The 17,857-nt window shown below is 49.0% G+C and overlaps 1 protein-coding gene across 1 annotated transcript in view; it reads left to right on the forward strand.

Moving 5' to 3' along the window:
* Window positions 1-5,095: 5,095 nt before the first annotated feature.
* ZNF106 (zinc finger protein 106) overlaps window positions 5,096-17,857 on the forward strand; it is a 72,201-nt gene continuing 59,439 nt past the window's right edge. Inside the window, exon 1 of the mRNA XM_069951185.1 lies at window positions 5,096-5,195. The gene's annotated coding sequence lies outside the window, so the exon portion shown is untranslated. The remainder of the gene's footprint in view (window positions 5,196-17,857) is intronic.

Raw genomic sequence — 17,857 nt, forward strand, 5'->3', positions numbered from 1 at the left:
CCTGCAGGATATACAGCAGCTGATAAGTACTGGAAAACTTGAGATTTTTTTATAGAAGTAAATTAGAAACCTCTGGCACCAGTTGATTTGAATTTTCTTTTTCTGAACTACCCCATTAATCCTAATATACTAATATTATAATAAAAAAAATAATAATAATATACTAATTCTAGTGTGAGTGCCCTCATAGTATGAGACTGATGACATGACATGGATGAGGCCACTAATATAGTGTTCCCTGATGAAGACTTTCTATATAATGAGATAAAGAAGTGGTTGGAATCTCCCCTTAAATTGTAAGATGAAAATTTCACCTTATTTTAGAACCATGAGGTTAATGGAATTATTGTTAACAAACTGGGTGGATTTTCTTGTAACTGTTGGGGTCGCGCCATTACCCAGGACCTATTTACTTACATTAGGCACCACATGGTGGTATCTGAATTGCTTTGAAGCCCTATCCTTTCCATTTTTTGTGGTAGCTGTGGTATTGCAGTATTAGGCTTTGTTCACACAACGTAAGTACTATACTAATCACGGCCGTGATTACTACGCAACTTATGTTGTGCTGAGGGAATCACGGCCGGAGTGTATACACATAGTGTACACTCCGGCCGGGATTCCGAGTGATGCAGCAAGAAACTGACAAGTCAGTTTTCTGTGGCCGCTATTCTATGGACCCTGCTACGGCTGTTGACTGACTGAGCGGGCCTGGCACCACACATCCTAGGTCCCCTCTCTTACCAACAGGCGGCCTGAAGTCACCAATATACCTGGTGTACACAGCTGTGTAGGGAGGGCATGAGTGCTGTACAGGATAAATAATGTAATGTACAAAACAGTGACCCCCACCAGCAGAATAGCGAGTGCAGCTCTGGAGTATAATGCTGGATGTAACTCGGGATAAGCGTTGAGTGAACCTGTCGAAATTTTTTCGTTCGGCAACAGCTGCAGATATAGTTACATAGTTAATACGGTTGAAAAAAGACACATGTCCATCAAGTTCAACCAAGGAGGGGATGAATGGATGTTGGATGCTGCCCTTGGGCTGCCAGGAAAACATCAATGTTGACATCATCAACAACATAATCGATCTGATAACAGAAATGGTAACATCACCAATTACATAATCATTCCGATTAAATCGTCAATAACATCATCGATCCAATGACATAACTAATGACATCATGGATCCGATCACATCATCAATGAAATCATCGAACCGATTACAACACCGATGACATAATCAATCTGATGACATCATCATTCCGATGACATAATCTATTACATCATCTATGAGATCATCGATACAATGTCATTGTCAATGACAGTATTAATTTGATGACATCATACTGATGATATCATCGATCCCATGACATCATTGATGACATCAATGACATAATCACTTACATCATTGCTGACATTATCGATCCAATGACATTATCGATGACCTCATCAATCCGATGACACCATTGATGACATCATCAACCCAATGACGACATCGATAGCATCAATAACATCACCGATCCGATAACATCATCGATGACATCATTGATCCGATTACATCATCGCTGACATCATAGATCCGATTACATCATTAATGACAATATCGATCCGATTACATCATTGATCTGATGACATTATCGATTACATCAATTCGATGACATAATTGATTACATCATCGATCCAATGACATCATCGGCATCATGGATCTGATGACATGATCGATGACATTATCGAATTGACGACATCATCCATGACACCATCGATCCAATGACATCACTGATTATATAACCCATCCAATGACATCACTGATGACATCATTGATCCGAGGTTGGTTGTGGGCATCAGGAAAATGCTGTATGATAACCTGTCCACAGGACACAGACACCCTGCACCCCCCTGATCAGCTGTTTGGCGCTTGCACTTTGCAGAGAATGGTTCCAGAAGCAGTGATCTCCACACACTGTGTAGCAGAGGCATCAGCTTAATGGTACAGCTCTATTCACTTCAATAGGAGTGGGGGCGGCAGCAATGTGGCGCCCCCCGCTGCATTATGGAGATAATAGTGTAGTGCAGGCGCTGATAAGCAGGGTTTGTGGGGTGTCAGTACAGATAAACTAGTAACCTCCAGCCGTAGGGCTGTGTCAGTACACTAGCGCAAACTATTCAGGAGCTCCCAACTACATAATTAATCATTATGCTGGGAGCTTCCAGTCCTCAGAACACCACCCGTGTACGGACAGAATTCTATGGACGTGTGAATTAAAACCTTACAGAAAATGGATAAAAAAAAACGCATGGAAAAGCAGATGCATTTGAGTGGATCCGTTTTTCTATTGACTTCCATTATTAAAAAAAAAAAAAAAAAAAAAAGATCAAAATGCTTTATTTTTTTACGTACACAAAAATGTGGTCGAGCACATGTTACACTATGAGCAGTTCTAAGATATGAGCAGAGATATATTGCCAGGAGGATAAAGTGGTTTGCCCTTTACAATTGGGATGTTTTATGAAGATGTGAAGTCTTTAGGTTGTTCACGTGTTGAATTTATACTACATTTTTCACACATTTTTTGTGTTTTTGCTGCAACTTTCCAACATGGTGGTGGTTGTATGCTTCACAATACAAGGGAAATATTAAGATCTGAAAAAAACCTGCAGAATGTCGCAGAACAGTAGTCACAGCCCCTATCACTGCAGAACATTGCATACCAGTAGTCACAGCCCCTATCACTGCAGAACATTGCATACCAGTAGTCACAGCCTCTATTAGTGCAGAACATTGCATAGCAGTAGTCACACCCCCTATCACTGCAGAACATTGCTTACCAGTAGTCACAGCCCCTATCACTGCAGAACATTGCATAGCAGTAGTCACACTCCCTACCACTGCAGAACATTGCATACCAGTAGTCACAGCCCCTATCACTGCAGAACATTGTATACCAGTAGTCACAGCCCCTATCACTGCAGAACATTGCATAGCAGTAGTCACAGCCCCTATCACTGCAGAACATTGCATAGAAGTAGTCACAGCCCCTATCACTGCAGAACATTGCATACCAGTAGTCACACCCCCTATCACTGCAGAACATTGCATATCAGTAGTCACACCCCCTATCACTGCAGAACATTGCATAGCAGTAGTCACAGCCCCTATCACTGCAGAACATTGCATACCAGTAGTCACAGCCCCTATCACTGCAGAACATTGCATACCAGTCGTCACAGCCCCTATCACTGCAGAACATTGCATAGCAGTAGTCACAGCCCCTATCACTGCAGAACATTGCATAACAGTAGTCACAGCCCCTATCACTGCAGAACATTGCATAGCAGTAGTCACAGCCCCTATCACTGCAGAACATTGCATACCAGTAGTCACAGCCCCTATCACTGCAGAACATTGCATACCAGTAGTCACACCCCCTATCACTGCAGAACATTGCATAGCAGTAGTCACAGCCCCTATCACTGCAGAACATTGCATAGCAGTAGTCACAGCCCCTATCACTGCAGAACATTGCATAGCAGTAGTCACACTCCCTATCACTGCAGAACATTGCATAACAGTAGTCACAGCCCCTATCACTGCAGAACATTGCATAGCAGTAGTCACAGCCCCTATCACTGCAGAACATTGCATAACAGTAGTCACAGCCCCTATCACTGCAGAACATTGCATAGCAGTAGTCACAGCCCCTATCACTGCAGAACATTGCATAGCAGTAGTCACACTCCCTATCACTGCAGAAAATTGCATACCAGTAGTCACAGCCCCTATCACTGCAGAACATTGCATAGCAGTAGTCACAGCCCCTATCACTGCAGAACATTGCATACCAGTAGTCACATGCCCCATCACTGCAGAACATTGCATATCAGTAGTCACAGCCCCTATCACTGCAGAACATTGCATAACAGTAGTCACAGCCCCTATCACTGCAGAACATTGCATACCAGTTGTCACAGTCCCTAACGCTGCAGAACATTGTATACCAGTAGTCACAGCCCCTATCACTGCAGAACATTGCATAGCAGTAGTCACAGCCCCTATCACTGCAGAACATTGCATAGCAGTAGTCACACTCCCTATCACTGCAGAACATTGCATACCAGTAGTCACAGCCCCTATCACTGCAGAACATTGCATAGCAGTAGTCACAGCCCCTATCACTGCAGAACATTGCATACCAGTAGTCACATGCCCCATCACTGCAGAACATTGCATATCAGTAGTCACATGCCCCATCACTGCAGAACATTGCATATCAGTAGTCACAGCCCCTATCACTGCAGAACATTGCATACCAGTTGTCACAGTCCCTATCACTGCAGAACATTGCATAGCAGTAGTCACAGCCCCTATCACTGCAGAACATTGCATAGCAGTAGTCACACTCCCTATCACTGCAGAACATTGCATACCAGTAGTCACAGCCCCTATCACTGCAGAACATTGCATAGCAGTAGTCACAGCCCCTATCACTGCAGAACATTGCATACCAGTAGTCACATGCCCCATCACTGCAGAACATTGCATATCAGTAGTCACATGCCCCATCACTGCAGAACATTGCATATCAGTAGTCACAGCCCCTATCACTGCAGAACATTGCATACCAGTTGTCACAGCCCCTATCACTGCAGAACATTGCATACCAGTAGTCACAGCCTCCTGTGACGGCAGAACATCGCATTACAGTCACTGCCCTCTGTCCCTGCAGGACAACAGACCACACTACCCAGCTGCTCTGTGCTGCTAGGAAAGCCAGGTAACACAATTGAGCGTAGCTCCGCCCACACAAGAGGCTGGTCACATGGCCATGACGTCATGACAGGTCCTTCATGGTGCCATGACAGGTCCTTCATGTTGCATGTGATTCAGCCGACAAAGGTTAAGCGCAATGCGGAGCGCCGGGACATTCCAGAGCGAATCCATGTAAGCACAGCTACCCGACGAGGAATGCGCGTCCCTGACATAAGGCTGGGGTGAGCTATAGGGGACGGCTCCTAGTCCTGGTCTGGTCTCCATGGCAACCGTGTCACGCGGGACGCCATGTTTTACGCACCGATGGCCGGAAGCGGAAGTGGCTGTGTTTGTCGGTGAAATCGTACAGGTCTGCCTGGCGGGAGTGTCGCTGAATAACCCTGCGGGGAGCGGGATACCTGCGGGCACGGTGCGGGGTCAGGTAAGGGCGGCGGTAGCGTCATATAACGTGAGAGAGACAGAGGCTGCTGTACACACTGAGAGCTGCCGGTGCGTTATCTGAGAGTGACAGACACAGCTGTGCGCTGTATACCTGATCCTGCGGTCGGCTGTCAGGTCCCCTGGCTGGAACATTATTACTTTATAGGAGACACAATGCTGTGTGTCCTGTGGGACCCCTAATGTTACACACCCCGCCTGTCCTGTGCTGTATGTGTCCTGTGCCCCCCTTATGCTGTATGTGTCCTGTGCCCCCCTTATGCTGTATGTGTCCTGTGCCCCCCTTATGCTGTATGTGTCCTGTGCCCCCCTTATGCTGTATGTGTCCTGTGCCCCCCTTATGTTGTATGTGTGCTGTGCCCCCCTTATGTTGTATGTGTCCTGTGCCCCCCTTATGCTGTATGTGTCCTGTGCCCCCCTTATGCTGTATGTGTCCTGTGCCCCCCTTATGCTGTATGTGTGTCCCCCCCCTTATGCTGTATGTGTGTCCCCCCCCTTATGCTGTATGTGTGTCCCCCCCCTTATGCTGTATGTGTGTCCCCCCCCTTATGCTGTATGTGTCCTGTGCCCCCCTTATGCTGTATGTGTCCTGTGCCCCCCTTATGCTGTATGTGTCCTGTGCCCCCCTTATGCTGTATGTGTCCTGTGCCCCCCTTATGCTGTATGTGTCCTGTGCCCCCCTTATGCTGTATGTGTGTCCCCCCCCTTATGCTGTATGTGTGTCCCCCCCCTTATGCTGTATGTGTGTCCCCCCCCTTATGCTGTATGTGTGTCCCCCCCCTTATGCTGTATGTGTCCTGTGCCCCCCTTATGCTGTATGTGTCCTGTGCCCCCCTTATGCTGTATGTGTGTCCCCCCCCTTATGCTGTATGTGTCCTGTGCCCCCCCTTATGCTGTATGTGTCCTGTGCCCCCCCCTTATGCTGTATGTGTGTCCCCCCCTTATGCTGTGTGTGTCCTGTGCCCCCCTTATGCTGTATGTGTCCTGTGCCCCCCTTATGCTGTATGTGTCCTGTGCCCCCCTTATGCTGTATGTGTCCTGTGCCCCCCTTATGCTGTATGTGTCCTGTGCCCCCCTTATGCTGTATGTGTCCTGTGCCCCCCCTTATGCTGTATGTGTCCTGTGTCCCCCCCTTATGCTGTATGTGTGTCCCCCCCCTTATGCTGTATGTGTGTCCCCCCCCTTATGCTGTATGTGTGTCCCCCCCCCCTTATGCTGTATGTGTCCCCCCCCCTATGCTGTATGTGTGTCCCCCCCTTATGCTGTATGTGTGTCCCCCCCTTATGCTGTATGTGTGTCCCCCCCTTATGCTGTATGTGTGTCCCCCCCTTATGCTGTATGTGTGTCCCCCCCTTATGCTGTATGTGTGTCCCCCCCTTATGCTGTATGTGTGTCCCCCCCTTATGCTGTATGTGTGTCCCCCCCTTATGCTGTATGTGTGTCCCCCCCTTATGCTGTATGTGTGTCCCCCCCTTATGCTGTATGTGTGTCCCCCCCTTATGCTGTATGTGTGTCCCCCCCTTATGCTGTATGTGTCCCGTGCCCCCCTTATGCTGTATGTGTCCCGTGCCCCCCTTATGCTGTATGTGTCCCGTGCCCCCCTTATGCTGTATGTGTCCCGTGCCCCCCTTATGCTGTATGTGTCCCGTGCCCCCCTTATGCTGTATGTGTCCCGTGCCCCCCTTATGCTGTATGTGTCCCGTGCCCCCCTTATGCTGTATGTGTGTCCCCCCCTTATGCTGTATGTGTGTCCCCCCCTTATGCTGTATGTGTGTCCCCCCCCTTATGCTATGTGTGTCCTGTGCCCCCCAATGCTGTATGTGTCCCCCCTTATGCTGTATGTGTGTCCCCCCCTTATGCTGTATGTGTGTCCCCCCCTTATGCTGTATGTGTGCTGTGCCCCCCTTATGCTGTATGTGTGCTGTGCCCCCCTTATGCTGTATGTGTGCTGTGCCCCCCTTATGCTGTATGTGTGCTGTGCCCCCCTTATGCTGTATGTGTGCTGTGCCCCCCTTATGCTGTATGTGTCCTGTGCCCCCCTTATGCTGTATGTGTGCTGTGCCCCCCTTATGCTGTATGTGTGCTGTGCCCCCCTTATGCTGTATGTGTGCTGTGCCCCCCTTATGCTGTATGTGTGCTGTGCCCCCCTTATGCTGTATGTGTGCTGTGCCCCCCTTATGCTGTATGTGTGCTGTGCCCCCCTTATGCTGTATGTGTGCTGTGCCCCCCTTATGCTGTATGTGTGCTGTGCCCCCCTTATGCTGTATGTGTGCTGTGCCCCCCTTATGCTGTATGTGTGCTGTGCCCCCCTTATGCTGTATGTGTGTCCCCCCTTATGCTGTATGTGTGTCCCCCCTTATGCTGTATGTGTGTCCCCCCCCTTATGCTATGTGTGTCCTGTGCCCCCCTAATGCTGTATGTGTCCCCCCCTTATGCTGTATGTGTCCCCCCCTTATGCTGTATGTGTCCTGTGTCCCCCCCTTATGCTGTGTGTGTGTGTGTCCCCCTTATGCTGTGTGTGTGTCCCCCCTTATGCTGTGTGTGTGTGTGTGTCCCTTATGCTGTGTGTGTCCCCCCCCTTATGCTGTGTGTGTCCCCCCCCTTATGCTGTGTGTGTCCCCCCCCTTATGCTGTGTGTGTCCCCCCCCTTATGCTGTGTGTGTGTCCCCCCCCCTTATGCTGTATGTGTCCTGTGCCCCCCTTATGCTGTGTGTGTCCTGTGCCCCCCTTATGCTGTGTGTGTCCTGTGCCCCCCTTATGCTGTGTGTGTCCTGTGCCCCCCTTATGCTGTGTGTGTCCTGTGCCCCCCTTATGCTGTGTGTGTGTGTGTGTCCCTTATGCTGTGTGTGTCCCCCCCCCTTATGCTGTGTGTGTCCCCCCCCTTATGCTGTGTGTGTCCCCCCCCTTATGCTGTGTGTGTCCCCCCCCTTATGCTGTGTGTGTGTGTCCCCCCCCTTATGCTGTGTGTGTGTCCCCCCCCCCTTATGCTGTATGTGTCCTGTGCCCCCCTTATGCTGTGTGTGTCCTGTGCCCCCCTTATGCTGTGTGTGTCCTGTGCCCCCCTTATGCTGTGTGTGTGTGTCCCTTATGCTGTGTGTGTCCCCCCCCTTATGCTGTGTGTGTCCCCCCCCTTATGCTGTGTGTGTCCCCCCCCTTATGCTGTGTGTGTCCCCCCCCTTATGCTGTGTGTGTGTCCCCCCCCTTATGCTGTGTGTGTGTCCCCCCCCTTATGCTGTGTGTGTGTCCCCCCCCTTATGCTGTGTGTGTGTCCCCCCCCTTATGCTGTGTGTGTGTCCCCCCCCCCTTATGCTGTGTGTGTCCTGTGCCCCCCTTATGCTGTGTGTGTCCTGTGCCCCCCTTATGCTGTGTGTGTCCTGTGCCCCCCTTATGCTGTGTGTGTCCTGTGCCCCCCTTATGCTGTGTGTCCTGTGCCCCCCTTATGCTGTGTGTGTCCTGTGCCCCCCTTATGCTGTGTGTGTCCTGTGCCCCCCTTATGCTGTGTGTGTCCTGTGCCCCCCTTATGCTGTGTGTGTCCTGTGCCCCCCTTATGCTGTGTGTCCTGTGCCCCCCTTATGCTGTGTGTGTCCTGTGCCCCCCTTATGCTGTGTGTGTGTGTGTGTGTGTGTGTGTGTGTGTGTGTGTGTGTGTGTGTGTGTGTGCGTGCGTGCGCGCGCGTCCGTCCCCCTTATGCTGTGTGTGCGTGTGCGTGTGCGTGTGCGCGTGTGCGTGTCCGTCCCCCTTAGGCTGTGTGTGTGTGTGTGTGCGTCCCCCTTAGGCTGTGTGTGTGTGTGCGCGTCCCCCTTATGCTGTGTGTCCCCCCCCCCCCCCTTTCTGCTGTATGTGCCCTGTGTTCCCCCTTTTGCTATATATGTCCTCCTTGTCCCGTAGGACCCCTTATGTGTCTTCCTTATGTTATGGTGGTCTATCACATAAAATACATTTGTCTGTAAAGGTAACGTGGGAAAATGTGAAAAATACTTTTGATTCCACACCTTTGTACACAGAGGACAATCCAGGAAGGATCCCTTCTTGTAAAACCAGCGTCTGACCTGTTTGCACCTTATTTGACCTTGTTCCTTTCTTTAGAGTGTGTTTACACAGACAGCTTTATCTGACAGATTATACAGACCAAAGCCAGGAACAGACTATACAGAGAGTAGGTCATAAAGGGAAGACTGAGATTTCTTATCATATCCATTCCTGGCTTTGGTTTTAATAGTCTGTGTAAACACATCCTTATGACCCCACATGGCAGTTTAAAGGGGAACTACCAGCAGGTTAGAAATATCTAACCTGCTGATATCCCCAATTGCGCACAGGGCAGTAAGGGGGTAGGTATATGTCTTACCTTCCTCCTCGGCGCTGCTCTCTTGCTGTTTAATCCTGGGTCTAGAGCACCGTAAAGAGCAAGGCCCCTTCACCATAACGCTGAGCTGGCCCGTTCCTTCCAATGAAGAATGGGTGGATGGTCCCTATTGGCGCTCTGAGGTCAGGGGAGCACTCCCTTCCTGGTGACTAACAATTCATTCCTTACATGTCATTACCTTTTTAGTCTCCTTCCCCCAGTTTTGAGCTTCTGCTTTCTGATGAAGACATAAAAAAAATTGTGTGTGATCTTTTCTTTCTGCCTCCCCACTCCTTTCTGAGACAGCTGATGTAAACCAGTCCCTGGCAGTCTTTATCTGCAACATTGTAGCTTCTTGGAAGGGTTAATCTGAGGTCAGGTTGCTAATAAAATTGTTCACCATATTACACAGAACAATAGTCGTTAGTTACAATCGTTACTACGATCCTTTAGGGTCCATTTACACAGAGAGATTATGTGACAGATTATCTGCCAAAGATTTGAAGTCAAAGCCAGAAACAGACTATAAACAGGGATCAGGTCATAAAGGAAAGCCTGAGATTTCTCCTTTTTCCAAATCCATTCCTGGCTTTGGCTTTAAATGTTTGGCAGATAATCTGTCAGATAATCTTTCTGTGTAAATGGACCCTGACACCATCTGATCCCAGAAAAAGAGTGAATGATGTGATGGGCCTCTCCGCCCATGCCATAGACACCATTCTATGGCCGGATGGATTCCACATTCTGACGAAAGAAGTGACATGTCAATTCTTTTGGCGGAATGTGGAATCCACCCAGCCATAGAATGGTGTCTATGGAGCTGGAACTTAACCATGCGGATTCCGTAGTGTGAACTTAACCTTTTGGCCAATTCAGCAGAAAATCGCTCAGTGTCATAAAGACAATGATTAACCAATGGCAGCGATCATTGGCTGATTGTGTCTTTTGGTCCTGACCAAAAATCATCCACCATCCACTAGTGATGTCACGATACCAGAATTTTGAGTTCGATACCGATACTAACTTTTTTATTTCGATACTCAATACCAGTTCGATACTTAGTAAAGTATAAAAGAAAAAAAAAAAAAATGGTAGAAATATAATACCCCTGCACTATTACATTGATACCAATTTTTGGCCTATTTTTATTTTATTGTGTTAAAAATAAAGTTAGTGATATCTGTCTAAGACAGCTCTGCTGCATCCGATATCACTAAGACAGCTCTGCTACATCCGATATCACTAAGACAGCTCTGCTGCATCAGCTATCACTAAGACAGCTCTGCTGCATCAGCTATCACTAAGACAGCTCTGCTGCATCCGATATCACTAAGACAGCTCTGCTGCATCCGATATCACTAAGACAGCTCTGCTGCATCAGCTATCACTAAGACAGCTCTGCTGCATCAGCTATCACTAAGACAGCTCTGCTGCATCAGCTATCACTAAGACAGCTCTGCTGCATCAGCTATCACTAAGACAGCTCTGCTGCATCAGCTATCACTAAGACAGCTCTGCTGCATCAGCTATCACTAAGACAGCTCTGCTACATCAGCTATCACTAAGACAGCTCTGCTACATCAGCTATCACTAAGACAGCTCTGCTACATCAGATAACACTAAGACAGCTCTGCTACATCCGATATCACTAAGACAGCTCTGCTACATCCGATATCACTAAGACAGCTCTGCTGCATCCGATATCACTAAGACAGCTCTGCTGCATCAGCTATCACTAAGACAGCTCTGCTGCATCAGCTATCACTAAGACAGCTCTGCTGCATCAGCTATCACTAAGACAGCTCTGCTACATCAGCTATCACTAAGACAGCTCTGCTGCATCAGCTATCACTAAGACAGCTCTGCTGCATCAGCTATCACTAAGACAGCTCTGCTGCATCAGCTATCACTAAGACAGCTCTGCTGCATCAGCTATCACTAAGACAGCTCTGCTGCATCAGCTATCACTAAGACAGCTCTGCTGCATCAGCTATCACTAAGACAGCTCTGCTACATCAGATATCACTAAGACAGCTCTGCTGCACCAGTTACCAAGATTGCGGAGGAAGAGAAGAGGAGGTTACACAGGATCCCACACACTACAGCCGATCTTATCTGCTCCTCTCAGCCCCGGCCACCTCCCCCACCTGCCAGCCGGCTGGATCCTCACATGTGCTGCACTTCCCCCGGATCTCACAGACCCCCGCTATCCCTCTTCATCCTCCCCACCTCCAGCCTTCTCCGTCCTCCTCTCTCCGTGACCTCCCGCTCTCTTCTGTGCAGCTCCGGCTCCTCTCCCGGACATCCCGCTCTCCCTCCAGCCTTCTCCTCCGTCCTCTCTCCCGGACCTCCCGCTCTCCCTCCAGCCTTCTCCCCACGTCCTCCTCTCCCGCTCTCCCTCTCCAGCCGCTCTCCGTGCAGCTCCGGCTCCTCCGCATAAATCATCTCTCTGATAACAGAGTCTGGCGGAGCCGGACTCTGTTATCAGAGAGACACCAGCAGCGGGGGTCTGTTACACACAGTAGCCGACCCCCGCTGTATATGGAGCGGGCTCAGGAGGGGTCAGATGCCGCTGTCAGTGTGACAGCGGCATCTATATACTTAAATAGCCGGCACTAGCAATAGCTAAGTGCCGGCTATTTGAAATTGGCGCCAATGGGAGCGGAGGGAGGGAGAGCAGAGGAGGAGACTGCAGGGGGCAGGGGGAGGCACATAGAGAACACGGCCGGCGCTCAGCTAGCCGCCCACCGTGTTCTCTGCTTAACTTAAAGTTTCGATACCAGGAAATCCTGGTATCGAACGGTTTTTTTGCCCGAAATATCGATAGTAGTATCGATATTTCGGTGCATCGTGCATCCCTACCATCCACTACGTATCGCTACATGTGACAGTGATGCGCAGCCAATGGCTGTTTGAAAAAAAAATGACAGTAAAGCTAAACCTATACGTACCTCTCCATGCTTCCTGCTAGCTTTGGCCCGCCTCCCTCTGTGTCTGAAATGACAGGTCACTCACTAACTGCAGCACTGTCCCGGTGATTGGTTGAGCAACCTGTCACTTCAGACACTGGGGAGCAGGCCGAAGCTAGCAGGACATCAGGGAGCATGGAGAGGTATGTATAAGTTTATTACTTTACAAGTGCTGCACGGACATCTCTAACAATATATATACAGTCCTTGCTGCATGATTATCGAGCTGTATATAGGCACAGTAAGTCATCAAGCTGTGTAATATGGCCATAATCCTCCCAGCATTACAAAGTTGTTACAAATTTTAAAGGGGTATTCCAGGGAAAATCAATAATTTAGCAAAGGAAAGGTTTAACCAAGGTTAACCCTTTCCTAATATACTTACCTGTTGTTTATTGGCCCCCCAAGGAGATCTCCGGTCCGGTCACGTGATATTGCAGCTTGTGGCTCTGATCCTCTTCTCCTTCCGGTCTGGTGACGTCACCACCCGGCCGGCGTCGCTCACCGTCTCATTAGCAGCAGAGCACTGAACCCTGACTGGCTTGGTAGCGTGTAGCCAATCAGGGCTCAGTGCTCTGCATCCCCACCACGCTTCAGAGTGGGGGTCCCCTGAGGCTGCAGTAAATTATCAGGGGTCGTCGGGCTCAGTGCCGGTCACCAGTTATATGGGCTGGCACTGCACTACAGCAGGTGAATGCGGGGTCTGGCGTCAATCATTACTCCGCAGAACCCCCCCACCTTGTCAGCGATGCCGACCGAGTCCCGGGAGGGGATGCGGCGGGCGGCATTACTTCATTCATAGCTACCAGACACCCGGCCGCCCGCCGCATCCCTTCCCCCCAGGGACTCCGGGTCGGCATCGGTGGGGAAGTGATGTGTATCGGCTGCTGATCCCCCCCCGGCTCCCCTCACTGTGTCCCTGTCAGAGATCACTCACCCCCAACCCCCGGAGCGTGCTGCTGGCCCCGATCTCTGCACTGGTCTGAAGCACCTGTACTCAGCTGACAGGCGCTGTGTACGGAGCAAGACAGAAATCTCTCCTGCCTCACTCACACAGAGCCTGTCGGCTGAGTACAGGTGCTTGAGACCAGTGCAGAGATCGGGGGCCAGCAGCACGCTCCGGGGGTGGGGGTGAGCGATCTCTGACAGGGACACAGGGAGGGGGGAAAGTCCTACAAAGTAATGTGTATCGGCTGCTGATCCCCCCCGGCCCCCCTCCCTGTGTCCCTGTCAGAGATCGCTCACACCCACCCCCGGAGCGTGCTGCTGGCCCCGATCTCTGCACTGGTCTGAAGCACCTGTACTCAGCTGACAGGCTCTGTGTGAGTGAGGCAGGAGAGATTTCTTGCTCTGTACACAGAGCCTGTCAGCTGAGTACAGGTGCTTCAGACCAATGCCGAGATCGGGGCCAGCAGCACGCTCCGCTCCGGGGGTGGGGGTGAGCGATCTCTGACAGGGACACAGTGAGGGGAGCCGGGGGGGATCAGCTGCCGATACACATTACTTTGTAGGACTTTCCCCCCTCCCTGTGTCCCTGTCAGAGATCGCTCACCCCCACCCCCGGAGCGTGCTGCTGGCCCCGATCTCTGCACTGGTCTCAAGCACCTGTACTCAGCCGACAGGCTCTGTGTGAGTGAGGCAGGAGACATTTCTTGCTCTGTACACAGAGCCTGTCAGCTGAGTACAGGTGCTTCAGACCAGTGCAGAGATTGGGGCCAGCAGCACGCTCCGGGGGTGGGGGTGAGCGATCTCTGACAGGGACACAGTGAGGGGAGCCGGGGGGGATCAGCAGCCGATACACATTACTTCCCCACCGATGCCGACCCTGAGTCCCTGGGGGGAAGGGATGCGGCGGGCGGCCGGGTGTCTGGTAGCTATGAATGAAGTAATGCCGCCCGCCGCATCCCCTCCGGGGACTCGGTCGGCATCGCTGACACAGGGGACGGGGGGCGGGGGGGGTTTCTGCGGAGTGATGATGGATGCTAGACCCCGCATTTACCTGCTGTAGTGCAGTGCCGGCCCATGTAACTGGTGACCGGCACTGAGCCCGACGACCCCTGATAATTTACTGCAGCCTTGGGGGACCCCCACTCTGAAGCGTGGTGGGGATGCAGAGCACTGAGCCCTGATTGGCTACACGCTACCAAGCCAGTCAGGGTTCAGTGCTCTGCTGCTAATGAGACGGAGAGCGACGCCGGCCGGGTGGTGACGTCACCGGACCGGAAGGAGAAGAGGATCCGAGCCACAAGCTGCAAGATCACGTGACCGGACCGGAGATCTCCTTGGGGGGCCAATAAACAACAGGTAAGTATGTTAGGAAAGGGTTAACTTTGGTTAACACTTTCCTTTGCTAAATTATTGATTTTCCCTGGAATACCCCTTTAAGTCATCCAGATATCTGTTGCAAGTTTTTATCAAACTTTTACTGCTTGGTCTGCTCAGGACTTTGCAACTTTTTGACAATTATGAAACTCACAACACAGACAGTTGAAAACTAATGGTGACAAGTCCTTCATGCCTAACTATTATGAATTTGATGAACAGTAAAAAAAAAATTTGCAAAAGCCACTTCAGCCCTGACCACAGTGAGGAAAATAAGTATTTGATACACTGCTGTTTTTGAAAGTTTTTTTTTTTTAGTAATTTGTCAGTAATTTTTTCAAAACTTTTTTTAATCAATTTATTTATTTTTTCAAATTAAGGTTGACTTATCTGAATTTGATTAATTGCTTAGCCCTAGTATGATTCAGTAATCTTTGAGCCTATGGTCCCAGATCTGGCCAGGTCATTGACCAGGTCCTTTTGTTCAGATCTGGGCTGATTCCTGAATCACCCTTACCCGAAGGGAGTTCTTTTATTTATGCAATAAAATGCAAATTAATTATTTGAACATTGTGTGATTTTAGATCCTGTCTCTCACAGTTGATGTGTACCTATGATAACAATTACACACCTCTCCATTCTTTGCAAAACTGGCAGCGGATCAAATAATTCTTTCCCATTTTAGATACAGTCAAGACAATGCAGATCCTAACACACTTACAGATCCTTACACTTGGCACGAAGACTTGCAGCTCCTGACTTTATAACTAAGGTGCAACTTCTGGGCAAAAGAGACTAATCGACCTCCAGTAATCATTCTCTTCACATGTCACAATTATTTGATACTTAATTTATCACATAAAATACATACAAGGTTAGGGAGTGTAACTTGAAAAAATGTGAAAAAAAGTTCATGTGGTATGAAATGTTTCTTTCAAGCCACAGTAGTGCTGTAAATGAAGCCTTGCTGGTGTGAGGTCGGGTAGCAAGTGATGCGTTTACAAGTCTGCATGCAAGTGACAGCTTGTCTGCTTTCCTCTGGTGTATTTTTAGTAGTCCTGTTGATAGCATATGTTTTTTGGACCTTTATTAACTCTCTATGCTGTTCGTCCTTACTGAAGTAGCTCTTATTCCTACACCAAGGTATTGCAGGTCGTAAAGAGTTCCTGTCCTGGGATGTGACTACGTCTTAGAAAGATTTTCTCTCTGTGATTGAAAAAGTTTGCCCTTATGTAAGGCAGATAGCTAAGAGTATGTCAGACGCTTCCGCTGTGGGAGCTCTATGGTATGTACACTAAAGAATGGCATGTAGCGTGTCAGGAACAACTAATCTAGCTTGGCATATGGCCCAAAATCTTAATGGGGTTATCTAGTCCGAAGAAAGTGATGGCCTATCCTGTGGGCCCCCAACAATCAGTTTGTAACACGGCTGCTACTAATAGTATAGTGAGGCAAGTAAACATTGAAGAAGCGACTTCAAACAGCTGATTGCTTACAGTTGCCTCCCTGCCAGTCTAAGGTAGCTTATATAGAGCATAGCCTTATGTGACCTTGCCTGGATCTCTTATTCCTATCATTGTATATGTGCAAAGGTAGGCTGGTTTAGGGAATTTGAAACTACCCTTCTAGGGGATTCTGCTGTAAAGGCGGGAGATCCTCCATTTAACCCTTTAAGGACATGGCCCATTTTCGTTTTTACGTTTTCGGTTTTTCCTCCTTGTGTTTAAAAGGTCATAGCACTTGCATTTTTCCACCTAGAAACCCACATGACCCCTTATTTTTTGCTTCACTAATTGTACTTTGCAATTACAGGCAGAATTTTTGCATAAAGTACACTGCGAAACAAAAAAAAAATTCAAATGTGGTGAAATTGAAAAAAAAAACGCATTTCTTTTATTTGGGGGAAATGTGTTTTTACGCCATTCGCCCTGTGGTAAAACTGACTTGTTATGCATGTTCCTTAAGTCGTTACGATTAAAACGATATATAACATGTATAACTTATATTGTATCTGATGGCCTGTAAAAAATTCAAACCGTTGTTAACCAATATACGTGCCTTAAAATCGCTCCATTCCCAGGCTTATAGCGCTTTTATCCTTTGGTCTATGGGGCTGTGCGAGGTGTCATTTTTTGCGCCATGATGTGATCTTTCTATCGGTACCTTGATTGCGCATATACGACTTTTTGATCGCTTTATATTACATTTTTTTCTGGATTTGGTGCGACCAAAAATGCGCAATTTTGCACTTTGGGATTTTTTTGCGCTGACGCCGTTTACCGTACGAGATCATGAATGTGATTAATTAATAGTTCAGGCGATTACGCACGCGGCGATAGCAAACATGTTTATTTATTTATTTATTTATTTGTTTACTTTTATTTAAAACCTGGGAAAAGGGGGGTGATTCAGACTTTTATTAGGGGAGGGGGCTTTTTACTATTAACAACACTTTTTTTTTTTTTTTTTTACACATATACTAGAAGCCCCCCTGGGGGACTTCTAGTATATATACTTTGATCTCTCATTGAGATCTCTGCAGCATAGATATGCTGCAGAGATCCATGAGATCGGCACTCGTTTGCTTTCGGCTGCTGCAGCCGAAAACGAACGAGTGCCGAGCCGAGGACGGCGCCATCTTGGACACGTCCTCGGCCGGCATCAGTAACGGAGATCGCTCCTCCGGGACAAGGTCCCGGAGGAGCGATCTCCCCCACTAGACACCAGGGAAACGTTGCCTCCGGTAATCGGAGGCAGCTGTCAACTTTGACAGCTGCCTCCGATTAGCTAATTCGCGGGCACGGCGATCAGACCGTGCCCGCTAATAGCGGCGGTCCCGGGCTACACGCGGCACCCGGGATCGCGGCACTTCAAAGCGGGGCCGCCGCGCGGCCCCGCTTTGAAGTGCAAGTGAGGACATAGGACGTACCGGTACGTCCTATGTCCTTAAGAGGTTAAAGTGTCACTGTCGTTAAAAATTAATTTTTTTTTTTTGCCGAAATCAATAGT

This window comes from Dendropsophus ebraccatus, chromosome 13 (assembly GCF_027789765.1).
Source record: "Dendropsophus ebraccatus isolate aDenEbr1 chromosome 13, aDenEbr1.pat, whole genome shotgun sequence".
Classification (NCBI taxonomy): Eukaryota; Metazoa; Chordata; class Amphibia; order Anura; family Hylidae; genus Dendropsophus; species Dendropsophus ebraccatus.